Consider the following 21,725-nt stretch of genomic DNA (forward strand, 5'->3'; position numbering starts at 1 on the left):
GTGAAGTACAGTCAAAGTATAGCCATTTCGAAAAGTTTCTAGTGCTGGGTGTGTCTCTTCGCAAAGTGATGGCATTATAGAGTGCTTCTTGCACTGTAAAGAATTGCCTAGCAAGATACTGCCATTTTGGAAAAACTTCAGAGTGCTGTGTACAGTTTATTCTCAAAGTGAAATTACTTCGAAATGTTACTGACTCTAAGCTCCTCTTACCCAGTTCAATCACATTGTGCAATTATTTGAAATGATAATAAATTACTTTTGCAATACAGTAATTTCAAAGGTATTACAGTGCCCAAAAGACTTCTTTTGCAAAGTTCAGTTACACAGAGGTTCGCACTGTGCAGTTATTTGATATGTTTCTTATACTGATAAGAGGTGATTTCTTGCAATGCAGTAAATCTTGAGAGTATTACAGTGCCCAAGAGACTTATTTGTCAAAGTTCAGTTATACAGAGGATTGTGCTTTTAGGCAAAGTTACAAGTACTGGCATAAATGTCTGGCATATGTGTATGTGTTTGTGCTTATTTTCAAAACCCTTCACTGGTATGTGGTAATATGGCAGACGGATTTCAAAAGCCCTTATCACTTGTATTTGATCAGAATATTGCAGAGAATTGGAGAATATTTGAGCGAGAGTATGATATTTTTATACAATCAGCTTATTCAGATAAAGATACGTGCACCAGGGCATTAATTTTGCTAAACCTAGCAGGGTCAGAGGCCATAGAAAGAGAGCGATCATTTGTGTATGCACCAGCAGTATATGAGGGAGAAGGTGAACATTGTCATATTGTTGCACAGGCTGAATCAAGGGAAGACCTGGAGTATTTGAAGCGCAAGTTCAGGGAAATGTGTAACCCCTAGATAAATATTACATTAGAGAGGCATTTGTTTTACGCAAGAGATCAGAAACCAGGGGAAGCTTTTGCAGCTTATATAAATGACCCGAGTAACAAAGCCAAAACGTGTCGGTTTGGTGACTTAAAAGATGAGTTAATAAAGGACAGACTCGTGTGTGGTATTAATAGTGCTGCTGTGAAAAAGGTTTTACTTTGTGCCAGTGACTTAACGTTTGAGTAAAGCCAGTGAAATTTGCCAAATTCATGCAGTTACAGAAAAACAAACAAGTATGCTTGCAAGTGACAAAAGCATAGTTTCAGCAGGCTCCAGAACAAATGTAGACAGCACGCAACAAGTGGCAAGCAGAAGTAGTTTCAGCAGGCTCCAGAGCAAATGTAGACAGCATGCAACAAGTGGCAAGCAGAAGGCGGCCTACTAAGCACATGGCAGCCACAACCCAACCAAGGAAGTCCCATAGCTTTCCAGCAAGATCTATGACTATTTCAGTTAGAGGAACTAGGGTTATTGCAAGAGCAAAGCCAGTGATTGGTTAGAAAATGTTTCAGTTGAGTTTTAAATAGTGTGATAGAAGTTTGGGCTAAGAGGTCTGTAGGAAGTTGATTCCAAATTTTACCAACTGAGTTGGAAAATATAGAGTCACCTGCTGTATTCTTTGATAGAGAGGTTTGAATCAGTATTTTATTGGAAGAGCGTAGGGTTTTTAGGTCGTTATAGGGTTTTATCAGGGTGGAGAGCATTGGTATCTTTTCTGGGTGGTGAAGGGCTTTATGGGCAGTTGTAAGCTGATAGTATTGAATTAGGTGAGGTAACTCCAGCCACCCTAGGTTAAGGAGGTTCAGGCAGTGATGTGTTTTATATGGAGAGGCAGTGGCAAATTTGGCAATGTTGTTATAGGCTGTTGTAAGCCTATTGATGTTATGTTTACAAAGATTAGTATATATGGGGGATGCATATAGTAGAGTAGAGATAAGATAAGTTCTGGCTATGGTAGTTCTTGCTTCAGGAGTTAAGAAAGATTTGATTCTGTAGAGAGAACCTAATTTTTTGTTAGTTGCTTTTATGATAGAGTGGATATGAAAATCAAATTTTAGTAGGTTGTCGATAGTAACTCCTAGAAGTTTGGTTGTTTGGTCAGGAGAGATAAGGGTGCCATTGTTAGAAGTAAGTGTGAAACTAATAGGGGGAGACAGGTGTGTGGGTGAGAAGAGGAGAAGTTTAGTTTTCTTAGGGTTTAAGAGAAGGCAGTGATTGGAGAACCATTGTTCTATGGTGGTAAAAGTTTTTTGAGTAAGTGAGTGGAGGTCAGCTTGGGTTGTGGCAGAACAGATGATGGTGGTGTCATCGGCATACTGAATGCAAGTAGTTAGTGGGGTGGCTAGATACAGGTCATTAATAAAGATGGAAAATAAAAGAGGACCTAAGATGGAGCCCTGAGGTACTCCTAAAGTGGTAGGGAGAAGTTCGGAAAGATTGTTGTTCCATAAAACAGCTTGTTTCGATTCTGAAGATAGGAAGTAAACCAGCTCAAAGCAAGAATATTGAGAGAGAGATTTTAAACAATGTAGGAGGAGTTTGTGATTCACCATGTCAAAGGCTTTTGACAGGTCTACAAAGAATGCAGATGAAAGAAGATTGTTATTCGGTTTATATTAATGGAGTCTATGAAGGATAATAAGGCTGTTGTGGTGCTATGGTAGGGACGAAAGCCATGTTGGCAAGTAGCTAAAAGGTTATTAGATAGGAGGTGATTTAAAAGCTGTTTGTGGATGCATTTCTCCATTATTTTAGCAATAGGAGATAGCAGTGCTATAGGGTGCAGTTCGAGTACTCAAATGAATCGCCTTTGAAGAGAGGGATGATGTGGGAGATTTTCCAGAGTGAGGGTATAGTACTTTCTTTTATGGTTCTGTTGATTAGAATAGAGATAGGGTAGGCAATAGCTTTAGCACCTAGCTGGAGATATTCTGCTGGCAATTTGTCAGCTGAGGGGGTTGAGGGTTTGAGTTTCTGAAGTAAATTAAGAATATAGGAAGTAGGTATGGGTTTAAGTTGAAATAGAGGTGGAGTGCAGTTAGTATTACCTAGTAAAGAGGGGTCAGGGCTTTGTTGGTTGGCCAGTTTAAGTATGGTTGAAGTAAAGAAGTTATTGAATCGTTAGCTGTTTGTAGGGAGAGTCAGGGCAGGAGCCTAGTGGGTTGGGGTTTCAACCTTGCCGGGGGATAGTAGTGAGTTAATTGATTTCCAAAATTTTTGTGGTTGGTGGTGGGAGGATTGCTGTAGTTTGGTGTAATAGTTCCTTTTATCTTGTTTGATAGCAAGCTTAGTCTTGTTCCTTTTTTGTTTGAAGCTAAGGTGATCAAAAGAGTCTTTCGTGGTTCTCCATTTAGTCCATGCTTTATTCTTACTAAGGATAAGTTGTTTGGTGTTGGTTGTTAGCCATTGAGCTGTCTTAGATTTCATTTGTATAGAACAGATGGGGGCATGATGATCGAGAATAGTAAGAAAGGTATTATAAAGTGGTTAACAGCTTCATCTATTGGGAGAGTTTTTAGAGGTGACCAGTTAATCAAGCTGAGTTCATTTTGAAACTGCTGAAGGTTAAAATGTTTTTTGCTGCGAGATGAGCGAATTAGAGGAGGTGTTGTTAGATGAGTTTTGTGCCTAATGATGTATGTGAGAGAGTGGTCGCTAAGGTCGTCTGGGAGGGTACCTGTTGAATACATTTGTTGGGGACTATTAGTCAAGATCCAGTCGAGAATGGTTTCTTTGTTATTGTTTTTATTTGTTCTAGTTGTGGAGTTAATGGTTTGATGGAATCCGTGCAGGTTAATAATGGTAGATGGATTAGTTTGTTTGCACATGTTCCAATCAATATTAAAGTCGCCTAGTAGTATTGTTTCTTGAAGGAGATTAATTGAAAACCAGTTTAGTAGGTCTTCTAATATGGGTGAATTGGTGCCTGGGGGAAGATAAGTGCAGATAATATTAATAGTTTTGTGTGAGTTTAGGGAGTTTGGAAATAATCAGTTCAACATTAGAGTCATGTGGTGGGGTAAGGGCTGATTTACTTATTTCCAGTCCAGTTTTGAAGAGTATAGCTACTCCTCCACCTTTTTTGTTAAGACGATCTTGTCTTAGGATGTTATAGCCAGGGGGGATAATTTCGTTATCTTTTATTGTGGGTTTCAGCCAGGTTTCAGTAAGACAGAGAATGTCAAACTGTTGGACTTCTAGTAGGGCATGAAGAGCAGGAAGTTTGTTACATATGCTATGGATGTTAAGATGAGCTATTGTGAGAGATATAACTTGTTATTATATGCAGTCCAAAGACCAGTACAGTCATTACTGGGTCTCAAAGACAGTCTGAGAATGAATCTGCTTTCTTTTAACAAAGAAATTCAATCATACAAGGGCATATTCTAGTTCCAATTTTTCTGAAGCCATTTTCTAAGAGTATGCTGATGTTTTCAATGACAAAGCTGGGGAAACTTCCAGTTGTATATTCAATTAAATTAGACCCAGATGTCCCTCCAATAGACAGACCAGCAAGATGAGTTCCGATAGTTATGCAAGATAAAGTTAAGGCTCAGTTGGATAAAATGGTACAGCACGGTGTAATTTGTCCAGTTACCGAACCAACTGAACAGGTGTCATCTATGGTAGCAGCTCACAAAAAAGGCTCAGACAAAATCAGAATATGTACTGACCCAAGAGATTTTAACAAGGCATTGAAGAGACTGCATCATCCAATGCGCACAGTCAAAGAGGTCACAGCTCTAATACCGAATGCCACTGTTTTTCCTGTCTTGGATGCAAAAAGTTCATTTTGGCAAGTGATGCTTGATCGCAAATTCTCATTACTAACCACTTTTGGTACCCCGTTTGGCAGATGCAGATTCCTAAGGATGTCATTTGGAATAAATTCTGCAAGTGAAGTCTTCCAGTGTGCAATGGAGCAATTTTTGGGGGGTTATCCTTGTGCCATAATAGTAGATTATCTATTCGTTGGAGGCAATCGTGAAGCAGAGCATGACAGAAACCTAGAGAGAGAGAGTTCTAGACAGAGCAGGTGAAGTAAACTTGAAGATCAACCCTCTGAAGTGCAAATTCAGGCTTCCAGAAGTTACATATGCAAGTCATTTATTTACCAGTACTGGCTTGAGACCAGACCTGAACAAGCAAGCAGCCATTTTTGAGAGGTCAGCACCAGATAATGTTCAAGCTCTACAGCATTTTCTAGGCATAATCAACTATTTAGGCTAGTTTATACCAGACTTTAGTGAGCTGACAGCACCTTTAAGAGAGCCAACATGCGAAAATGTTACATGGTCATGGTTAGAACAGCACCAGAAGGCATTTGAAGACCTTAAGCAGAAAACTGCCACCCTACCTACATTAAGATACTATGATGTGAATACACCAGTCAACTCTTTCCTGTGATGCTTCGAAATTTGGTCTTGGCGCAGTTATTCTTCAAAAGGGCAGACCAGAACCTATGAATCTAGAACACTTACCCAAACTGAAATGCAGTATGATCAAATTGGGAAAGAACTTTTGGCAACAGTATTTGCATGTTCCAAGTTTCACGATTATATTTATGATCGAGCTATTCAGATTAAAACTGACCGCCAACCTCTAGTCACTATTCTAAAGAAGCCTATGCATTCAGCTCCACTGAGATTACAAAGAATGATACCCAAATTGCAAAAGTAAAATTTCAAAATGGTCTGCACAAAAGGCAAACTACTCTATACCTTATCCAGATCGCCCAGAAATACGACAAACAGCTTGAAGCAAAGAATTTTGACGTGATGGCAGTGCGTAATTTTTCTACCACAAGGCTTGATGAGTTAAGAGAAAACACAAATACTGATCCAATTTTGCAAAAGCTCAATCATTACATAAATGTTGGATGGCCGTCAAAGCAATTTACTGTACCACCTGAAGTGCAAACCTATTTTCCTTACAGAGATGAATTGTTGATGGAGGATGGCATTATTTTCAACGGTCCTAAAATTGTTGTTCCTGCTTCCTTATAACAAGAATATATCCAGATTTTGCATCATGGTCACCCAGGTTCCACGTCCACTAAGAGAAGAACAAGAGAACTAGCATTTTGGCCTTCATTACTGAAAGACATTGATAAGGTACTTTCTTCTTGTTCAGGAAGCAATAGTACTAGACTGCATTTGCAAAGAGAACCACTTCAGCTAAGTCAAGTTCCTGAACTACCTTGGTCAACAATAGCTACTGATATCTTCAACTGGAACAATCAACACTGCTAAATACTGGTAGACTATCATTCGAATTGGTTTGAGATTGACTTACTACCTAACCTAGCATCCACTACTGTTACTACCAAGTTGAAACATCATTTCTCAGTCCATGGTAGTCCACACAAAGTTATTTCTGACAATGATACTCAATTTACTAGTCAGCTGTTTCAGAAATTTCCAAGAGAATGGGACTTTGTACATGCTACCAGCAGTTCTGAATATCCACAGTCAAATGGGCTAGTTGAACCTGCAGTGCAGAGTACAAAGCAATTACCTGAAAAGTCAAAGCGTGACGATACCAATGTCTTTTTAAATTTATTTATTCTCAGAAACATACCCTGTGACAATATTCTTGGCTCACCTACTCAAAGACTTCTATCCAAGCAAACCAGAATGACTCTGCCTATTAGTTCCAGTTTATACAGGCCTAAAGCTAAGAACAACAAAACTATCAAGGTTCAATTATTCAAGAAGCATTCTATCCAAAAGTCCAGTTTATGATAAATCGAGCAGATTTCTTCGTCTGTTCAGGGAAGGACAGACAGTGAGAATACAAATGGCGAAAGGTTTCGACTGGACTGGTTAAGTTACAGGTATATTTGCCGAGCCGAGATCCTACTTGTAGAATCCGAGGGTGTGGAGTGCAGGAGAAACCGCAGCCATCTTCTTCCTGTACCAGAATCATTATTGCAACATTGTTCCTGTGATACAGACTCTAGAGCTCAGAGCGAACTAAACATTGTTTCAATCCCAGAGAGTGTGCTTCAACCTCTATTTCGATTCCTGAGGATGCTGAAAATACTTCCGAGGTTGAACATTCTGTAGAGACCACTCCATTTGCTAAACCAAATTCCTAGTTTTATGTCACACGATATGGTTGAATATCCAGGCCCAGTGTGAAATATGCAGCAACATGGTCTTAACTGTTTTTATTTATACACATACATATACACATATATATATATATATATATATATATATATATATACATACATACATATATATATATATATATATATATATATATATATATATATATATGGGTCCCATTCAGAAGACCGAAACGCCGATTCCCCGACGCGGAAATCACCGACGCCAGATGACCGACAGGTAAGTATACCGACAGGGTGATTCGCCGACAGTGGAAAGACCGACAAGGGTAATCTGCGATCGCGACCCGGTAAGTGTGCGATAGTGACGGAGGTAGGAGTGGTCAGGTAAGTGAGTTAGGGTTAGGGTGCAGGTAGGTGATGTGTGCGTTAGTGTCGGAGCTTGGACTAGGGGTGTGTAAGTGAGTTAGGGTTAGGGTGCAGGTAGGTGATGTGTGCGTTAGTGTCGGAGCTTGGGCTAGGGGTGTGTAAGTGAGTTAGGGTTAGGGTGCAGGTAGGTGAAGTGTACGATAGTGTCGGACGTTAGGGTTAGGGTTTGGGTCAGGGCTAGTGTGTATGGTATGTAGTGTCGCGTGTTGTTTACGTTCCGTGTGTCGGTGATTTGTTGTTCGGTGTTTTGCGTTGTCGGGTTTGTGTCGGGTTTGTGTGTTTTCGGTTATTTGGCGTCGGTGAGTTTTGTGTCGGGGAATTGGCGTGTCGGTGTTTAGAAGTAGACCCATATATATATATATATATATATATATATATATATATATATATATATATATATATATACACACACACACACATATACATATATATATATATACACACACACACACACACACACACACACACACACACATATACACCTAGTCTTGTATAAATGCACTTGCTATTCCTAGTTCCATTTTGAGAGTGCAGCCACACAGTAAGCATGTATGATCGCAGTTGTTAGTTTGTATATAAAATTACTTAAGTTACAATCAATAAACTTCTATCGTGATGTGTTTGTATATAATAAAACTGCTTGAACCGAACCCACAAAGATTCTTCTCTTGTGTCCAAATTAGGTGAACGACAGGAGTGTTCTTCCTAGTGAGGTACAAAGTATTCCCATTGTTACTCCATACCACCTTCATGCCCATTTGTTAAAGCTTTTCTGAGGTTGTAGGTTGTTTTCATAGAGAAGTGCTGCTCCAATCGGAATTATGCGATACCACTGGCAGAATCAGATTAAGAGCCATGAATATTGCAAAGACAAATTATACAAACTGAGAGGACATAATTATCCAGTCTGTACTAATTTAAAAAATACAACCACAGCAAACTGTATTCCTAGCTTTAAAAAATGGACTACATAACACCAGAACCAGCTGCAAACCACAGTATTATGGCAGTCCCCTATAGAGTGCGGTTTGAGTAAGTGACAGATTTTTATAGAATGCATTTCTTCATTGCTCATTAGTGTTGCAAGGAGGGGCACCCATGTTTCTAATGATTCCTACGCACACAATTCCCCTAATTTTAAATCCTTCCAGGTATACTCTGCATTCTGTCAGGCAGCACTCCATGTTCAGTACCTTACTAACCTTGTCATGAATAATGAGAATATGTGAAATGACAGAAGCTCAAGCTCCAAGCAGCTGGGCTTCACAAAGCTCTCCTGATGTGGTTTGCTTCTACTGGACTTGAATAAACTGATGATCCCTCAACCATCAGGGAAGTGACTAAATTAACTTATTTATTATTTCTTTTATTGTTCAACTAAAGCAAACACCACAGTTGATTGATTGTATTCATAAAAGGTACCATACTATGCAATTCACTAGCTATTGCTGCATTCAGAAACTTGTCTGTGCAGATAATACACTTCCAACCTACTTCACGGTCTTATTTTTTATTTGTTTACTATAAACAAGTACCTGCTGTATTCCCTTACTGTTATTTCTTTACTGTAAGTAAAACTGGTTCTGTTGCTACTACTTTCTGCAAGAGAAAGAAACTTGGCTGTGTCTTTCCTGGACAAAATCCCAACCCTAGAAGAAATTCAAGCATCTGTTGCTTAGCTGTTTTCCTTGTCATTTTAACCTGTTGTGCCCTGTACAGGTCTGCATTTCCCTTGGTGGGCTTCACAAAGTGTGTGTGTGTCTGTGTGTGTCATAGTCGTGGTAAACAGTGCATTTCACAGGTGCAAGTTTTTGGTGGAAATTCTGGCTATAGCCTTGGTGCCCTGTCCTACCCAGGTTACTAGATAGAACTGTAAATCAGTTCCTTTAGCAACAGGTAACGGTTTCATTTCCACTTCCTTAGTCCCCTCTAGCTACCATGTTGGCACTTGCAGTGTCTGTAAATGAGTGTTGTCAAAACAAACCCACATCTCATTCCTTTCTTTTATCGATCAGGTAAAGAAAAGCTGAACATTATTTGCTAGATACTCCAAGTAAATTATTACTCTCTCTGCTACTAAACTGTACATTATTTAGGTCCCCATATCAGCAACTCTAGCTGTTTCACCACCCTGCCTGTAATACAGCGATGCAACAGTGGGATCCCAGTCTACACTTGCACCGTCCGCTGCCACCCTTTCAGCACTTGGAACCCTAAAGGACTGTTCCAACTGTCTCATGCTAGCTGAAAAGCATCTCTTTCTATACTACACTGATCCCATATGTGTCAGGTACAAATACCTATTAAACTTGCAGGACAGCCTTTAATTACACAGACTGTCAGTGCCAACACTCACCCACATCCTCCACTTAATGCCACTTACCAAATAACAGGGCTTCCTTATGCTGAGGCACTTAAGCCTCTCTCAAAGCCCTCTCAGGCTCATCACAAACTCACCATCCCCCGTTATTTAAAGGAACACTCCATGACAGAGCTGTACATTCTACACCTGCCACCAACACACACCACCAATAGAGGACAGCCAGCTGAACCAACAGAGCCCATAAGGCATCTCCATCCAGCAAACTAAAGTGGTAATGTCCTAAACAAGACTCCGTAGTGACACACGCAGAAGCACCGCTCATTACACTGGGTAAGGAAGAAACGGGTAGCACAGAGATGCTTTACAGGTGCCAGAATTTGGCAGGTTACCAAGGCAGTCAAGTTCCTTCACCTCAACTACTCATATAGATTAATCATATATCACAACATCCCTGATGTACTAGCTCTCGCTCAACAAACCTTTTCCTCTGTCGAAACCTGGCTCACTGATAACCAACTCATATAAAATCCAAAAGAAAAAAAAAATTCTTCTGTTCCTCCCTAAAACATCTGCTCAGCACAAAGCCTCTTTCTTTACATCTTTCCTCAGCAGCACCATTATTAAACCAGAACCCCATACTAAACTACTTGGAGTTATCATTGATGATGAATTAAAATCTGATAGTCATATTCAAAGTATAAAAAAGACCCACCAGAAACTTGGACTTCTCTTTCATAATCAAATTTCTGTCACTCTCCTCCGAACCCTCCCCCTCACTCAGGCCCTACGGCTACCCTGCCTTCTTTACACTGCCCCTGTCCTTACTCATGTTCAAACATCTCATCACTAAAGTAGAGCAAACTTACAACAAAATTGCCAGACTTGCCACCAAACTTCCTTACAAATCTCACCACTGTCTTGCCCTTAAGTCACGCCAATGGCCAGAATTCTCCAAACAGCTACTTATAGCCCAGGTTTGTACTGCACACTCTATCCTATATAAACCCTCATCCTGTCCCTCCATCTCCCATTTAATCTCCTTCCAACCCCCCTCTGTCACCTATGTACTGCCAGTAAACACCTCCTTCAATTATACAAACCCAACAAAAACACTGCTAAGACCCTTTACAAATACTCTGTAGCCCATGCTTGGAACTCACTCCCTCTCAACATAAGAAGCATTCAGCATGAATACCTGTTTAAGAAAGAACTTAAAAAACTTTTTCTCCTGATGACGTGGTCATGCCCTCGTCAAACCCCCACTTGAACTAGTCGCCTGTCTCCTCATCGTATCTGCTTTTCCCTAACAACTCTTCTTCCTCCTTGTACTGCTCTAGCAAACTGTATTCATACTGTACTCCTTACAAACTGTATTCATACTGTACTCCTTACAAACTGTATTCATACTGTACTCCTTACAAACTGTATTCACGCTGTACTCCTTAAGCTGTATTCATACTGTACTCCTTAGTGTAAAGGTTTAAATTATTTGGCCTAGGCTATATACTGTTGTTCTCAAATTTTAGAAATTGTACTTAATGGTTATTCTACCTATACATTGTACTGCTGTGCACAAATATTTTGACTTGTACTATATTTCTGTGATCCTACTTTAATATTTTGTAAATATCATACTTTATTTTATTTTACATTTGTTAACAGGGAAAGTCCGACTTGGAACGAGACAATTTTCAGCGGAGGCCCGGGGAGAAATGCTCCAGATGCATGTCTTTGTAACATCTTACTTGTATTACTTCTGGAGGTTTTCTCCTCGGGTCGCCACTGAAAATGGGCCCCTGACTCAGCTGGACTAACCCGGTTAACAACTGTCAATAAATAAATAAATGTGACACTACTGTTGCACATGTGGGTGTGGCTGACTTGAGGCACACAGTCTTGACTTCTATGAGCACAGATAGTGGAGATCTCTGACTACGAATCCCATGCTGCTATACAGACAGTTTTGAGCAGTATCCTAACCAAAGAATGATGCTACAATATGGACAAAAAAACTTACTGACTTTAGCAAATGGCTGAGTTTCTGCTGTCGTTCCAAGATGGTCCAGTACGAGTCTGGTTGGAAAGAGATGGCTGACAGTGCAAACTTCTTTGCAAGGAATGGCTTGCACCTCTCCCTTCAGGACTGTTGTATATTGGCTAAAACTTCTCTATCCTGATTGTGCCTTCTTTTAGGCAATGTCAGTCTGCCTCATCTAACAAAACTAGCAAAGACAAACTTGGAAAATTTAAAAGTAATGATGTTAATTGCCCACCCTAGAGGTTTACCTGTTCCTAGAAGACAGACATCTGCATATCACTAAAACATGGTTTCAATACATTGGTAACACACCCTTCCTACCACTCCATCAGACCAGTCACGGACAGCACTTCCACAATAGATGATGGTGTGTCCGTACTGCTCTGCAACTCCACATCTAGGCTTATAAGGCAAGATAATGACATAGAAATCCTCCACATCCAAATAATTATAAAAAAGACACCCTACAATACTTCAGCTAACAGCACCAACTCTTATCATACCAAGTACCCACAAGTGTTGCCTAAAAATTTCATTGAGTCCATCAGTACAAAACCAAAAACCATTATCCTTGATAATTTTACCTACCCATCTGTACACTGAACGTACCATACCACTGCAACTAAATATGCACAACTCTTTCTAGAGTTTATCACTGCTAACTTACTTGACTAGAAAGTGCACTCTGCCACCAGTGGGACAAATTTACTTGACCTAGTATCCAAAAACATTATGCCATTAAGCTGGACATCTACAGTCATCCAATCAATAGTGAGGTCCAACCACAATTTGGTACTCTTCACCACTAGAACCCAAGCCACAAACCCTACAGTGTTATGGATTTCTCATAAGTAAACTTCCTGCAACTTACTAATGACCTGTTATTCAAAAGCCTGCTCCTCTTGAGGACAATGTGGTCAACTCTGCTATATTTGTAGCAAGGTTCTATGCTCTGCATTGAGACATCAGTCCCCATCTGTTACTACAAATACAATACTAAATTAAAGAACAAAACCCTTTGGTGGAACCATGGTATGTGATGATATGGGCTTGTGCCAGCATAGTCAGCCGGAGTTCTGTAAAGAATGACATGTCCTTTGAATATCAAACCGATTTATACAAGATGCTTGTGTCAAAAATGTATTAGAACTGTATGGCATTTTAATATCAAACTGATATGCACAAATGCTTATGGTTACAAATGTATTAGAACTGTATGGCATTCGAAAATTAAAATGTGTTTGTAAAGTTGCTAGTGTTAAAAATGTATAAACAGTGGGTCCTGCTGGACAGAGAAGGAATACACATGCAAAACTGTATGTATATATGTTAGCAAAGGACACTGGAAGAGAAGGGGTTAAACAGCTAGATTACTTCTTACTTTAAGAAAAATACTGTTAATTGGACCACCTATTGGGCCATGGAAGTGCTTATCTCACAGCTCTGAAAAGGACTGGAGACGGCATATCTGGAAGAAGCCTTTGTTCATTAGCTCAGTAAAAAGAGGGGAAGCCGCAGGCACTGCCATAAACATTAGCTAAACTTTAGAAATGCATCTTATCACATCTATGCTAACATCCTGTCTCTAGTTTCAAATGGGAATAGTGTGAAATCCTGCAGTCAAGTGACCAGATGAGGTCATTCTGCCAGACATCTTGGAAATTTTAGCTATTACAAAGAGAAATCTATCAGTATTGATTACTCTGTCTTGGGCCTGACAACCATTTACCACATCATCTGCCTTGCTCTATTATGCAAGTAGGGAATATTCTCCTAGATTCAGTCAGGAAAATATACTGAAGCTTAGCTTAGATATTTTTCTTTATTTGTCTGAGTCTGTCCATCAATGTTATTTTTAATATTTCCTGTGATTTGAACTCTATGGTTTACTGTAAATACATATTCAGTATTTTCACGTTCTTTATTATTCATCATTAAATATATTTCTAAAAGGACAAGCTACAATAAACGTTTTAAAGTATTTAACCTTTGAAAGTGTTTATATTTATTTGGTGACACAATGTGGGCCACTCCTGAAGGCCTAGCTGTTTTGGTCAACTACTACCATTTGTATTAGCATTAATATAAACACAGCATAAATGGACACCCTTTGTTAAGGGCCTTAAGAGTAGCTGATTGTGGAGTGTCTGGTGGCAGTGATAACTACCTTATACTCCGGGCAGAAGGCACAGCAGTTACATCTGTTCCAGCCTCTCCTAGAGGGTGTGTGTGTGTGTGTGTGTGTGTGTGTGTGTGTGTGACCTAGCTGGAGCAGGGCCACAAAGCCCTGGTTTCACAGAGAGAGTGCTGAAGGATGTGGCTTGGACACTTGGCTGAGGCCTTAACCATGTACCTGTGCTAGTGGGGAGCCTTACTGGGGCCCTGGAGGGAGACAGATACAAAGAAATCTAGACCTCAGGCTGACTGCGTTCCCGGTGTGCTCTTAAGAGAAATTGTATTTGGTGCAGAGAGCTGCATCTGGAACTATTGTGTGTATCTATTTCTCTGAAAGTGAACCTTCCCCACAAGTGTCAGGGGTGATTTCCTGTGATTTGAATTCTGTGGTTTACTGTAAATATATATTCAGTATTTTCATGTTCTTTTATTATTAAATATATTTAAAACTTTTATGGTGGCTGGTCCTTTTAGAAAGTATTTAATCTTTGAGTGTGCTTATATTTATTTGATGGCACTGTGTGGGCCCCTCCTGAAGGCCTAACTGTCTTGGTCAACTACTACCATTTGTATTAGTATTAATATGACACAGTATAATTAAGCATTCCTTTAAGAGTCTTAGAGTAGCCGATTCTGCAGTGTTTGGGGGCTGTGATAACTACCTTATACTCTGGGCAGAAGGGGGTACAGTAGGTAAATCTGAGCCAGCCTTTCCTAGGTGTGTGTGTATGAAATATCAATCTCACAGAGTGTCAGCTACTTGACGCAGGGACACAAAGCACTGGTTTCACAGAGAGGGTTGCTGGAGGACTTGGCTTGGACACTCAGCTGAGGACTTAACCCTGTAGCTGTGCTAGTGGGGAGCCTTATTGGGGTGCTGGAGGGCTAAAGCTATAAAGAAATCCAGACCCCGGGCTGACCGTTCCCTGTGTGGTCTTAACAGAAATTGTATTTGGTGCAGAGAGCTGCATATGGAAATGCTGTGTGAATCTATTTCTCTGGAAGTGAACGTTCCCCACAGGTGTCAGTGGTGAGGATTGAGGCTCCTTGATCACTGGCCCAGAGAGGGGCCATCACAGTATAAACAAGCTATACAGCAAAAGAAAAAAAACACCTCATACTTAACAATAAACTTAAAACCACCCATTCTAAAGTTGTACTAAAGAAAATAAAAGAAGCAAAAATCAACTGTATCAGAGCAAAGAATGAATTGAAAATCGTCAGCACCAGCAACAACCATCACAATGCCCAGAAGCATACTGAGTTGTTAAATACAACAGTACATATTCAAACTCAGAAGACATAGCTAACATATTAGCTGACAACTTTAGTTTAAACTCTCCCCTCCATCTCCCCAACACGATAAATTGTCTATAACTGCTGCCCCAATATAGCCACCAAGCAAATCTTAAAAGCTCTTGCAGGTAAGAAGAAAAAGCTTCCTTGCCAGTATGAACTGTCTTACTGACCTTATCTAGAATCTGATCAGCCACAACCTCTCAAACAGATTAATGCCAGAGTCATGGAGAACAGCTATTGTCATCCCCTTTCATAAAGGTGGCCCCAGCAGTGACCCAGGAAACTACATATTGATAAGTCTGAGCACCCTTGTCTGCAAGACAATGGAATGTAACATTGTAAACCTCAAACAATGACACTGGCAGCCTGAAATCCCTTAACCCTAACCAGTGTGGGTTTGTGAATGGTAAATCCTTCCAACTCAGTCCTGTGAAATTACTTGAAAAAGTCACTATGGCCTTGGATAAGGACAAACTGGAAGCACACAGAATGCCTCAGTCTGGCTAAGGTTTCTGATACCATCCCACAATCCATATGTAACCTTCTGGATAGAAACCTGGCTCAAAGATAGAACCCATCAAATCAAGATATAGTGCACCCTCTTCACCAAAAGGCATGTTACCAGTGGCATCCTGCTCTATGCTGGGTCCATTCCTACTTGATATCTATTTCTCTGATGTTCAAGCTAACACAAACAGTCTCTGGATAACACAGTTAGCAGGTGACTGCAGACTTGAAGCTAGGATCAGCTTTCCTGTTAACATCCAGATCAAACAAGAAAACAATACAGTCTACTACTGAAACAAACATGATGTCAGGACCGTGGTCTAAATTTAAATCCAAAAACCTGTAGCACTATGTCCTTTGGAAAACAGTACCCTTGTATCAGTTAAAAGCCACCCTCCTTAAAACGGTTTATTAGCAACCTGTGCAATTTCACTGACAACTCTCCTTTGACCAATAAGTCTCTGTGGTAGTTAGGAAATCCTTCTACCTGGTCCAGCTGTCTGCCAAAGGTATATCTTCCCGATTCAAGGGTGTTATCATTCCTCTCTACATCTCCATTATTAGGCTTGTAATCGAATATAATACCCTCTCCCCTTTTCAGCAAATACCTGACAAGACACATGACCAAACTTGAAAGAGCACCATGCTTCCTCACTAAGAAATGCAATGGCTTTGGTTCTGTGACGTATGCACAGCACCTTAAACTTTCAATCTCAAAGAGCTCCTGTAGGGGACCTCTGCTTTGCTTAAAAGACATCAAATGACCATGAGCTGTGTGACTTTCTACACATTCACAAAACATGAAGCACTACAAAACACCTGTGCTAGAACTGTAAACTTCGAAGGAAACATAAGGAGAACCTGCTAGAATGATAGATTCAGCAACCAATGAATTTCTCTACTCTGGAATAGCCTTCCTCTCCAAAAGCAATGTGCTCCCTAGCCTTCTTTAGACACTACCTAGAAGAGTGAATGGTAAATCACAAGCTTATTCCTGGGCTGACCCATCTGGCCTTTATGGAAAAGGGTAACATGTAGTCATTACTACTTTGGCTAGGCTACAAATGATACACTGAGATGAACTGCCTAGGAATAGCCTACAAATCTATGAAGACGCATACTGATGCATCACTATGAAGCACAACAGGAATGCCTGGTTATGCTAGGTATAATGCTTCTCCAATTCATTTTTATCTGTGTGATGTAAAGGATCTTCCTTTACTGCACAAGTGATTCCTTATCAATCCCATCCAGCATCCTAGTCAAGTCAAGAGGTCACAGTTTCAATTAGGTGGACATTCCTCCTTGGGTGATAATGAAGACCATCGGACCATGTGCAAGTTGTGGTCAAAAATGCAAATGCTGGTTTTATTACAGATCCATGAAGCCTGTCCCCTACCCTTAAAAGTTAACAGACCAGGTTATGCTTCAGCATGCAGTTTCTGAACAATAAGTAGGATGATACTCTCATGCTATGTCATTGGTGACGGATTAATCCTCAGTGATTTACCAGAAAAAAATACCAAGAACAAGGCATAAATCTGAGGCAGAATCATGGATGTTACAAAAGTAAACAGAACTGATTTTGCATGAAGGTGCATTTTCTGAAAGATAAGTATGAAATGTCAATGTATGGCATTACTGACTGACTGTAATCCCTACTGAGTTACCAAAAATAATAATAATAATAATAATAATAATAATAATAATAACAGAAGCAAGGCAAAAATAAGGATGCAAAAATCAGGGGCATTCTGCAAAATCAGACAGCTGTAAACATATTTTGCTAGTTTTATGTTCAATAACAGTTTAAGAGACAAGTAGTAGTAAGTGGTTGACACAGGTGTCAAGAACATTTACATCTGTTTACTTGTAATAATTTTACATGTTAAAATACTGTTGGTGGTAGTTTAGAATGCTACAGCAGCAGTAATCAGCTGTCAAGCTACTGCTGTAACATTCTAAGCAGGAGGCAAACACATTACCGCAGTCCAAAATTCCCCATTATCGCCTCTTCTTGTCCATACAGCAACACAACATTCGTCTAGCTACTACAATTCCTATTCTCCACCTACTGCATACCAAACATCATTTTCACGTCATACTACATTTGGCAAGCGGTGGTGCAGCGGTTAGCGTTGCCACCTCACAGCAAGAGGTTCTCCGGTTCGATTCTCGGCTGGGGTGCCTTCTGTGCGGAGTCTGTATGTCCTCCCTGTGGCTGCGTGGGTTTCCTCCCACATCCCAAAGACATGCAGTAGGTGGATTGGACACTCTAAATTGGCCCTAGGTGTGAGTTTGTGTGTGTGTGCCTTCCGTGGAAGGTTGGGCGCCGGGCTGGCAACTCGACACTGTAATACTCCACTGCCAATCATGAGCGGACAGATGATCTGCTGTGGCGACCCCTAACCGGGAAAAAGCCGAAAGAAGAAGACTACATTTGGCAAGCCATATAGTATGATAATGCAATTGACTCTCTATTCTCACCCTTACTGCCATGTCTGAAAATCTTCCAGTCATAGCTTAAATATGGAAAATGTGGCAGTCTGAGATTCAGTTTTAAGTTGTTACTCCAAGAGTGTAGAACACTGCTCAATTTGACTAGAATATGTGGCTAAATAACTAAAAAAAACAGCACATTTTCTCATTATTTGAATTAATTAGAATTACTGCACAAGTAATAAAAGGGCAAGCAAGGGGAGGACCAACTGCCAGGATCACCTTTTTAATTTAAGGAACATACAGTTCCAATTAATTAATAAACAACATGAAATACAATAAGAATATCAGTTTAGTCTTAATGCACTAGTTTCCAACATATAATTAGAAAGTAGGCCAAATGCCAGAATCACACCCCTTCTTACAGAATGCTTCATTCATGTACAGTACAGCCAATCTGCTAAATACTTGAGTACGTGATTTTGCACAGTGTAAGAGGACCACATACATGTAAAAAGTTATGATGCAGACCAAAGTACTCCTTTTGGATCACCAAAGATGCCAACAGTTAAAAAAACACAGTACTGATGTCACATAACTGACATTAACTCAGGTGGCTAACTTTTCTATTATATAAACTAGCAGCAGCAACACTGATGCAAAAGTATATTAACATGTTGGTTCCGCTTCATTAATCAAGGAATACAGGCAATATATAGTGAAGAATAAGAAGTGTTCAGTACCATCTTACCTTACTATCGTCTCCTATAGAAGTAAAACACCTTCCAAGCCAGTAGAAAATGACAATCTAATGAGACACTCTACTGACCAATGTCTTCTTTTTAACACTAGCTTACAACTTTAGGAGAAATCTCCAAATACAAATCGGCTACTTACTCATCTTAAAAAAGTTAGTTAAAAAAATAAATACATATTTAAATGTTTCCTAACATATCTGGCACTCAAACCACCTTAATAGTTGGAGGATGTTACACAAAATATCGTCCGACTACAACTGTCTCAGTTAACGAGATGACTCGGCCCGTCTGAACTCGTTTCCTACTGAGCATGCGGCCTCAATGAAGTGAAACCAGTCAGGTTTCTGTAAAGGCTTAATTTAAGTCTTTATTTTTCTTGCTCCATACGAGTATAAAGAGGTTCAAGTTAAATTTGCTGTTTCAAAACAGAACCATGGTTTTATGTAAATTAGCACTGGGATGTCAGTTCTTTTTTATTTGGTTGTATTGCACTTTCTGTAGTGAATAAACGTTTTATTTAAACGATAATTCACTCTGCTCCTGTTTGTTTCTCTGTACACGCGTGTATGTTTTTAAAATATAACCTCTTACTTCGTCGCCAGTTCAAAAATAATCAGCATTCAAAATCTTCAACTTTGAATTTATTGATGTGATTGAACCTAAGTACCTACAGAATATTACTTCAAACAACAAAACCGGAAAACCTCAAACAGAAAAGCAAAACATGTTTACTTATACAGGATAAAACTAAAATAGTACTGCTTATACTAACTGACTTCTGTAGTTATACCACCACAATTGGTGGCACTTTAAAAACATAACAGTACTATTAACTTTAGAAGTTGACAGAATAAGTTGTGTCTTTCGGCTTTTCCCGGTTAGGGGTCGCCACAGCGGAACTCCGGTATAGAGAGAATTTATTTTCTGAAGTAAAAGACGTTTGTAACTCTCATTTTCATTATCTAGTACGAGTAAAATTTGACAAATCAAGGATGCCTATGAAAAACACGATCAGATTGTGGGTTGGCATAATGGGCAGGGTGTCTACCTTGCAAACACCAAGGTATAGGGTTTGATTCTCACCTTTGGGGTTGATGGTTGGTATAATGGTGAAGGTGTTTGCTTCTAAAACTAAAAGTACAAGGTCTGATTCTCTCCTTTGGGGAAATTGGTTTGGCTTAAAATGGCCTGCAAGGACAGCTGGCCTAGTACTTACCTGTGAACACATGAGAGATACAAACTCCTAAATGATACCGAGTTTCACATGCCGAAGCTAACAACGCAGTGAATTGTGTGCATCAGTAAAGATCTGTTTAGATGTTAATAGATGGGTTTGGTTGGTTAATCTCGATGGGCTTTATCAGCTGATTAATGGAAGACCAGAAAGCTTTGAGGTTGTTTTGGTTTGCTGTCTGTAGTTTTGTGTACATTTTTTATAAAACTTGATCTTACTTTTAGTACTCTTTATGATGTGTTTATAATTCTGATGAAAACTCAAGTTTTACTGCCACATTTCCATGCTCTGTCTCTTTTCTTCATAAATTGTTTAGTCTAATATTTAGAGAGCCGTGGTGTTGCACTAGTTTTAGACTCTTTTGGTTCTGATTTGGGCATTCTAATTTAGAATGTTTAGAAATATAGTGTTGAATAATGCTACAGCTTCATCTAGTTGGACTGTTTCTAATACCCTCCAGTTGACTGATTTTTAACTTGGAGATAAATGTGTCTATAAGGAAGGGGGAGGGATTGCGGGCATAGCTGTAACAATGTTGCTCTTGAGTTGGGCCGTTACCCCTTATGGCACAGTGGTACAGGAGGTAGTGCTGTCGCCTCACACCATCTGGCTCTTCAGATGTCCATACATTCACTGTTGCAGTATTCCTTACAAATGGGATTCCCTGCCGTGAAGCCCACTGTCCTGTCAGTTTACCATAGTTTTGCTACCATACCATTGCTTTAAGGTACGCTGAACATCACCTGCACAATCGTTGCATGGGGTAGGGCATAAAGGTGATATTCAGGCGTACCATCCTCAGAACTTTTTTTGCCACCAGTCCGAACACTGTTTTTACCATCGGTCTGTTACCTCCGTCCGTTTTTTTTTTTTTTTCTCATTTTTCTGTTTGTTGGCTTTCCTGTGCTTACTCTTGTTTGCTGGAGTCCTCACAGTTGCAAATAAGTATCCAGTCGGGTTTTTGGTTACTTCTTCTGTTTGTTTTCTGTTGTTTGGGGTTAATGTTCTCCTGGAAGGGTAAATGCCAGTGAGGAAGACTGATTCCCCATGAAGACCACCATGATAAGTGTCTTTTTTGCCGAGGTGCTGCTCACAACCATACGTCTTGTTCAATTTGTCCAGCGTTTGCCCCAAAATTCTTCATAGTAGGCCTTCTTCCCTTTCCTTGTATCTTGAGCACCAGTGTCTTAAGCTTCTTGCTGCAGATACTATGGATGGAACTTCCTGCCCGAGGGTCAGCTGTCAGGGCAGAAGAAGATGCATAAGGTAAGATCAGAATCTTCCACTGTCCAGCCTATGCCCTGAGTTTCTTCTGAGGTTATTATGCACCCAGAGGCTCACCCAGTTGTTTTGTCAGATTCTTCTACCGCGTCTGAGTTAGAACCCGGTTAGGATCTGGCAGGTAGCACGTCCGATGAGGCTTTGCAGGCGTCCATTTCAGGCATTCAGAGGGAACCACAGCTGAATGTTTCCGAGGGGTCTAGAGGGGTTCTGCAGTTTCTCTTTAGGGAAGAGTTTCCTACTGCGGTTTTGGAATGCCATCCTGAGTCTGGGC

General features: G+C 40.1%; 1 protein-coding gene across 2 annotated transcripts in view; it reads right to left on the bottom strand.

Annotated features, from left to right (window-relative positions):
- Positions 1-21,725, bottom strand: part of DPY19L4 (dpy-19 like 4) — a 1,421,953-nt gene that overhangs the window by 1,280,543 nt on the left and 119,685 nt on the right. Inside the window, exon 1 of one of the 2 annotated variants that reach the window (XM_044066539.1) lies at positions 18,930-19,182. The exons of the other annotated variant lie outside the window; for it this stretch is intronic. The gene's annotated coding sequence lies outside the window, so the exon portion shown is untranslated. Of the gene's footprint in view, positions 1-18,929; positions 19,183-21,725 lie in introns of those variants that run through there. 2 annotated transcript variants of the gene reach the window in all.

Source organism: Protopterus annectens, chromosome 3.part1 (genome assembly GCF_019279795.1).
Source record: "Protopterus annectens isolate FY-2018-M chromosome 3.part1, PAN1.0, whole genome shotgun sequence".
NCBI lineage: Eukaryota > Metazoa > Chordata > Ceratodontiformes > Protopteridae > Protopterus > Protopterus annectens.